This window comes from Haliotis rubra, unplaced genomic scaffold (assembly GCF_003918875.1).
Source record: "Haliotis rubra isolate DU_JTF1 unplaced genomic scaffold, ASM391887v1 Scf1631, whole genome shotgun sequence".
Classification (NCBI taxonomy): Eukaryota; Metazoa; Mollusca; class Gastropoda; order Lepetellida; family Haliotidae; genus Haliotis; species Haliotis rubra.
This window is the reverse complement of record NW_025765594.1, coordinates 130,500-138,492: the sequence shown is the minus strand read 5'-3', so window position 1 is coordinate 138,492 and position 7,993 is coordinate 130,500. Positions and strand designations below refer to the sequence as shown.

General features: G+C 43.2%; 1 long non-coding RNA gene across 1 annotated transcript; it reads left to right on the top strand.

Moving 5' to 3' along the window:
- Window positions 1-2,762: 2,762 nt before the first annotated feature.
- Window positions 2,763-7,492, top strand: LOC124271779. Its single transcript, XR_006897129.1, has 3 exons — window positions 2,763-2,842; window positions 3,583-3,626; window positions 7,073-7,492. It is a non-coding gene; the product is annotated as an uncharacterized LOC124271779 (long non-coding RNA).
- Window positions 7,493-7,993: the final 501 nt, after the last annotated feature.

The window sequence follows — 7,993 nt, the reverse complement described above, 5'->3', positions numbered from 1 at the left end:
TGCGGAATAACGGTTAACGTCATAATACGGTTGCACAATGGTATAAGCGTTGCCGCGCTGCCGTTAGCCATACAATACCGCATAATGGGTGGGTATCGGTTATGGGTAATCCTGGCATCTCTGGTCCCGCCTGCGCTAAGGCGTTAAGTATCAATACCCGCAAGGTGATCATCTTGCAAAATGGAAATGCAAAAGAAATCCCGGGCGAAGATGGAACGCAAATATCTGCCATCCTACCTATTAAAGCGGTACGGAAAGCTCAGCCTGGTAAAATGTTCCAAAGGAATCATGGGTTTCCATATACCTTTAAACTCCTGAAAGTGAAATCACCATCCTTCCAGTGTGGATGGCCCCAAACGAGCTTTGGGGTCTCACCGTAGAAAAGTCCATATGCCCTCCTGTAAAAGTGTAAAATGCGAAACAAACAAAAGGTGAAGGTCACGCCGCAACATTACCCAATGAAACTCCAATACTTCGGTGATAGACTGGGCACGCGGCGAGAGCACGGGCCAGCTGCTATGATACCAAATGCCATTCATTGCCCTCTCTGTCTGCCCTACCGCTAAAACGCATTAGGGTTCGTCCCTATCATCAGATTTCAGACGACGTATGTCAAAACATCATCCGTACACTATCACGGACGTAAGTGTTGATACGTGGCGTCGCGAAACAATGTACGACCTTCCGCACGCAATTTCGGTTCAAACGCCTTCGAAAGCCCCGGCTGGAATTTGAGAGGGTGTGGAATATCCATCCATCCGTGAAACCAACCTGAATCTATGGCCAAAGCAAACAGGACAAATAAATCTGGAATGTTACATTTTGCCACTTCGCATGGAGACATTTGTTCCAGAAAATCTTTAGAACATCCTTCCGGATCCCCAATTATGTAGATTACGCCCACGTTGTTGATCACTCTATCGTCAATCCAGACCTGATTATTTCGGCGAATCTGCCTATGGCAGATGGAAACGAGGCCGCCGAGTGCGACGTTAAACAAAGCAGACCAACCTACCGAGCGAACCCGCCTCCGCCAACACATGCTTGTCGTAAGAGGCGCACTAACGGGATCAGGCAGTGGTCATCCCGCCGCTGATCTTCAGCGACTCGAAAATACCCACCCCATCCCTAACCTACAAGAAAATACAGCACATGGTGGTGTAACATCTCATTGTAGGCTTCGCTGCGCTGCGCAAGGCCTGAGGGAAGTGCTGGAGGTTGAGGTCAAACAGACTCGTGAAGATCCGGGATAGAAATTGGCCTTCTGCGACACATGCCTGACGCAAGAGGCGACTATCAGATCTTGGGTCACCGACTCGCCCATGTCGATGTAGCGTCAGCGTTTGTCAAACACTAGGCTGTTCAATGCAGACTGATTTCGCACCACCGCTAAATAGCAGGAATACCGCTTGAGTGCTGCGGCTAGCAGGAATACCGCTGATGGCGGTAAAGGCGAACAACACTAAGCCGATGCGGTATAGCAGGAATACTGCTGGCGGCAGAATACCGCTGAGTGCAGCTTCTTAGTGAATACTGCTGATGAGGTGTAGCAGGAATACCGCTGAGTGCGCAGGCGTAAAGCAGCAGGAATACCGCTGAGCGCGCGCAGCGGCGAAAACGGCTGAGCGGCGGAATACCGTTGAGCGCGGTGTAGCAGCCCATCGCTTCGATGCGCGAATACTGCTGAGCGCGGCTTTAGCAGGAACAATGCCGAGTGTAGTTTAGCAGGTCAATTGCTGAGTGCGGTGTAGCAGGAATAATTACCGATGCAGCAGGAATACCGCTGGAGTGCGTGGTGTAGGATGGAATACTCAAGAGCGCGGTATAGCAGGATTTACTGTTGAGCAGCGGCATAAAGGCGAATATTGGCTGAGCGCGTGTTATGTTCACCGCCGATGCGTGTGATGAATACCATCGAGTGAGGTGTAGCAGGAATACCGCTGAGCAACGTAGCAGGAATACCGCTGAGTGCGGTATATAAAGGCGGAATACCGCTGAATCGCGGTAATGCTATGAATACTGCTGAGTGCCGTGTATATAAACACTGCTGGAGTTACCGTGTGTTAAGTGAAATTACTGGCTGAGTGCGGTATAGTATTGTTGGAAATATTGCTAAAAGCGGCGTACAACCATACTCATTCAATCACTCATCACTATCCCTAATAAACCCATCGTAAAGAAATTGCCCCGCGTAACGCCGCAACACTCCATCATCTAGCTTCGCTGGGCGGCTGGCCTCACGGGCAAAACATGGACTAGATAATCCATTGACTTGATTCCTGGAGCACCGATCTACGCAGTTGCATTTATCACGGGCCGTCATCAACCGGCAATGGCAGCATGATTGATCATCCGATGCCGTCTGTTGCCGCTTCTCTCGGGTTGCTGAGACCAATTCCAACCCAGGTGTTTAGTGGTGCGAGATCATAGTTTGTTTAATCTATTCAGATCAATTTTATGTACATTATCCTCTCTCGGGGACTCTCTCGGGGACCATCGGACCTAGAATAAAAGCTGAATTTATTTTGAAATGAGAATTCGAAGAAGAGTGAAGTAATTGCTAAATTCGTTCAACTGCTTACTGTTCGATGTGTACGGATGTGACAACATTCAAATATGTTACATGAATAATGGTGTCATCACGAATCATTAAACAGGTCATTATGCTGAAACATGACACTCAGCAAGGATCCAAACCGTTCAGCTGGAACCAATCATAATAATGTTTATGTGGTGTAAATGTTTATAAGGCTGTCGTATTGATGGACATACCTACTTTCCCTGACGACATACCCACACGGTCCTTATTCAACATGAAGCTGCTTCCTTCTGGTGGTTCTAGGTAAGTTGCATCCCATGTGTTATACCACCTGTGACTTTTCATAAGGCTGTAGACCACACTTTGTCAAGGACATATCTGTCTTGTTTAACGTTCATCAGCCGATTTCCATGTGTATGGTACGAGTTAAACCAAACATGGGCTTGCACTGTGCTGCATTTGTACATTACTGCAGAGCCAGTCACAGACCAAGGACCTAACTTGTCATATGGATTGTAAATATTATCGAGCCACAAGACTTGAGGCAGCTCAAATGTGTTAGTGAGTAGAGGCGTTGTAAGTGTTTTTACTGTCGGTACGATATCGTAATGTGGAATCTAAAGGGCCCCGAATACCTGAAGTGAATCAGCTATACTTTACCATCGGCCGTATTGCAGTTATATCGTGCCCAGACTCGATTAATGACAGACCGCCGCTGACAGTGAATGAGTTTAGTTTTATGCCGCACTCAGCAATATACCAGGGGCGGACTGTAAAATAATCTAGTCTGGACAAGACAATCTGGTGATCAACAGCATGAACATCCATCTTCGCCATGGGGATATGATGACATGTGGTCAACCAAGTCAGCGAGCCTGACCAACCGATCCCGTTAGTCTCCTCTTACGACTAGCATGGGTTGATGAAGATCAATTCTAACCCGGATTTTCACGGGTAATATTGCTGGGAGCGGCGTTAAACAACAAACAAGAAAAGAAATATACGAAAAAGACATTTGTTTTACCCACCCTTGTATGTTTCAGTTTTTCAGTGGTTCAGCTGAGTGCTGGGCCTGGGATTATGGATGGTGAGTAGAACAGTGTTTGGGACACTCATCTGCCCCATTTAGTTTCAGAGACGGTATACCGACGATAGTCCACGTACATCCGTTAACTACACAATGTATCGGACAGATATGGAGTGGAGACATTGTATGATTCATAGCTGATGATCACTCCGCATATATACTCTTCAAAAAAGATGTGGAACCTTTTTTTCACAGATTGAAATAATTGGGAGATATATCGGAGTCAATCAATGTTGATATGACAATAATGCATGTTTAGAGAGTGCATCACCACTTGCATTTCTTTATGACCATATTTGTTTTATAGTAATCGTTCTTAAAAGATTATTGGTGCATGACGTGAATTTTTCATGTGTACAATTTTCATTGTCACAAGTAATGGTCTACATCGATTTATTGAAACGTCAAACCTTAAGAATGACACCCCATGCACGTGTATGGGGGTTACTGCGTTATTGCCGGTGCATCCCATTCGTTGTGTTTAGGGGTGGTGATAAAGAGAAATGGTGGTGCGTTCATAAGATGTCTGTCTTTGAAAAGTTTGTTAACGCTTATACTTTCTTGAAAGATCAGGTTCCCGTACTTATTTAAAGGTATAGTTCGAACAACGTGGCGTGCAATTGTGAGAAAAGCTTTTTCATATAACGTCCTGATTACACATAGAGTACTCAGTTTGAGGATAGGTGGTGTCTAGGGAAGGTCGTTTGGTTGTATATTTCACGTCTGTTCACGATGATCACACTGTGGAGTAAAGCATGGTATGTGTGCTGATGCAGTGCTGTTTGTTTTCAGCGTGGGTCAAAAATTCCTTATGGAGAGTACGACAGTCAAATATCACTGAATCAAAGTATGTCTAAGTATATCACTAACACATTGATATGAGAGGTATTTAACTATGGAGCTGCTCTCCTCGCAATATGGCTGCCTTACTGGCGATGCAACGTTAAAGTTTGACTCACTCATTCGCCTTCAGTTGAAATAGCAGATCCAATGGTTGCCCACGTTCTGGACTCACCACTGGACATGACGTAACACGTGGATTTGCAGACACATTTGCTCCAGTCTTTGCATTTTGATATTCAGGTTGTACTCCATAAATGGATATAATACATCCCCCGTGGTAGGTTCCATGGTACCTGATTCAACAACTGTTTGAGAACACATCTGTACATCATAAATTGATAAATATACTATTCAAAAAGAAACGAATAACCCAGAAATCTGTTGCGAAAATGTTGTATTTTCAAACATGTATAACTCGTCCACAAATAGACATTAGTGCACGAATTTTTACATTTGTTTAGAAGAAGGCAATGTCTATACAACTATGTGGATAACTGTAGCTAATGGAGACGTTGATCGCGATGGTGACCACATAGCATGGTCCCGACGTCGGGTCTCCTGGCTCTCAGTCAAATCTCTCAACCTGTTCCGAACAGTTTGACCGGATATCCTCCGAAGTTCAGGCACCCTGGCTGCTGTTCTCTCACTCGTGGCAGTACGATCACGCAAATGTAGTACCCGGATGTACCGATCTTGGGCTGCAGTGGTGACTCGAGGTCTGCCTGTACGGGCACGGTCTTTGGTTATATCTGTTTGGTTGTAACGAGCTGCAAAGCAGTGATGTCGTGTTCAGACTAACATTCAGACGCCTGGCAACAGAAGATTAGTAATCTCCAACATGCATTCTTTCAATGGCGATGTTCCGTGTCGCAGCGTCAAGACGTGGCGTAGTGATTTGACCTTGAAACTCCTTCAAAACGAATGCCGATTTCCGAAAGTAATCTGGATTTTTATAGCCAGACAGTGCATTTCTGTTGCGTTGTGGCGATGCCTTTTTAATTCTTGTAAGAAATCTCATCAAAATCAACATTTTCAGGTAAAGTCGATTTTTCACTTGTGTCAGAGTGTAAAATTATGTTATCAACATATTTTGACGATTGTTTGAAAACAATTGGTAATTAATAGATTTTTAAAAATACAAAAGCTTATGTGTTTCTTTTTTGGATATCATACATCTCCGTGTCAGGTTCCATGGTACCTGATTCTACAACTGTTTGAGAACACGTGTGCAGACAATTTCAAATCGTCCTTTGGGTGCAAATTCAATGAGGTCTTGAACAAGCTCGATAACATCAGCAAATCCCGATTCCACTTTCTGTTGATCCCCTTGCTGAATTTATAGTGGTATTTACCCCAGCCTTCATTCGGTCCATTTGTTATAACCAGTCAGTGGTAGTTTAACTCTCGGCATCCCCATTTGTTATAACCAGTCAGTGCTAGTTTAACTCTCGGCATCCCCATTTGTTATAACCAGTCAGTGCTAGTTTAACTCTCGGCATCCCCATTTGTTATAACCAGTCAGTGCTAGTTTAACTCTCGGCATCCCCATTTTTGTTATAACCAGTCAGTGCTAGTTTAACTCACGGCATCCACATTTGTTATAACCAGTCAGTGCTAGTTTAACTCTCGGCATCCCCATTTGTTATAACCAGTCAGTGCTAGTTTAACTCTCGGCATCCACATTTGTTATAACCAGTCAGTGCTAGTTTAACTCTCGGCATCCCCATTTGTTATAACCAGTCAGTGCTAGTTTAACTCTCGGCATCCCCATTTGTTATAACCAGTCAGTGCTAGTTTAACTCTCGGCATCCACATTTGTTATAACCAGTCAGTGCTAGTTTCACTCTCGGCATCCCCATTTGTTATAACCAGTCAGTGCTAGTTTAACTCTCGGCATCCCCATTTGTTATAACCAGTCAGTGCTAGTTTAACTCACGGCATCCACATTTGTTATCATAGTATCTTTGTTAACTTCTACAACCTAGTGCGACGGCTGGAAGCCAAGTGGGTTAAAGTGTCCCGCTCGTCACGTCGAGGGACCGGGATCTATTTTCACATGGGTTGAGCAACCATTATAATAAAAGTCCGGGCTTACACGTGATGTTTTGATAAAATGGTCTAATTTTTGGCCAAAATATACCCATAAACACGATATCAAAACAATATAAAATGGTAATCCCTCTATTGATCATATTGACTACAATATTCTTTGATAACAAAGCATTAAAATGGAGTCTGCCTTTACGGTAAACATGTTATTCTTCATATCATATTCTTTCGAACGCGTCTGGTTGGGTTCATTGCTGGTGTCCCCCGTCGTGATATTGCTGGAGTATCGCTAAAAGCGGCGTAATAGCATACCCACTCACTCCCTCATAAATATACTGTGCTTAAATATACCCCTCAAAGTAGGTATTAGAGCAGATATCAATGTTCACCATAAACTCCACTCACTCAATCCTACAACCTAGTATTCATGAAGAAGCTCTTGACTGTTGTATCCCTTATCATACAGGATTTTATACACATCGATTCTCTCCCTTACAGTTGAAAACGGTGTGAAACGAACTTTGCTCACTCATTCACTCACTCTTCATTTGCAGGAAGCCCTTTGCTGCATCAGACGGCAGAAAACAGTGGTGTTGACCAAAGATACTCCTGAAGATACTGACATTAAAAGATTGAAAAAAGAATTCTTGTTTTTGAAAACATTTCGTTCGATGCATTCATTTCGGGATGTGACGCTTTGATGTGGTATATGGTATATGGTATGTGATATATAGTATATGACATATGGTACAACTCCCTCAGTGAGAAAATAACATTTTAACATCACACTGGACTAGAGCCATAGCCTCATAAATGGAATTTTGTTTGATGATATGAAATATAGTTGCTTTGTTTAAATTCCCAAGTTGAAACTAAATAGTGTAAAGTGGTAATCGGTAGAGTACTATCTTCTAACAAGCAGCATAAAATTGGCTGTAATAAACAATTGTATTCTTAAATTGACCAAGTTCTCCGAGAACAAAATAGATTCTTTTACCAGCAACAATATAATGAATTAAGAAACACTTAATACTTTCAAATCTGTCTTCACAGATGGACCCAATGATGGTGCCAGTGTTTCTAGTGCTGCTGCCATTTGATTAAGAATAATACCTTCAAGATAACCGGATGAGCGGCTCCGTTGTACAGCAGAGCCTCATGCTATATCAACCCTAAAATATAAGTAACAAGTCTAAGTCTACACATACACAGTTCGTCATATATCTACAGGCCATTAAAAGCATGTCTTCTAAACATCCACTTTTAATATAAATTATTGAACTATTTAACGTTCTTGCTACTGGTCAATACCATATCGTTTTTGTTCGTAAAACAACCGTGTTGGAATTCCCTGGTAACAATATTGATGATGCTGCAGCTAAAGCGGTATTCAACGCATTTGTGACGCTCCTCACTTCCCTATACTGATTACAAACCGAGCATTTAGTGGAACACTCAAGTAGGGTACCAATAAT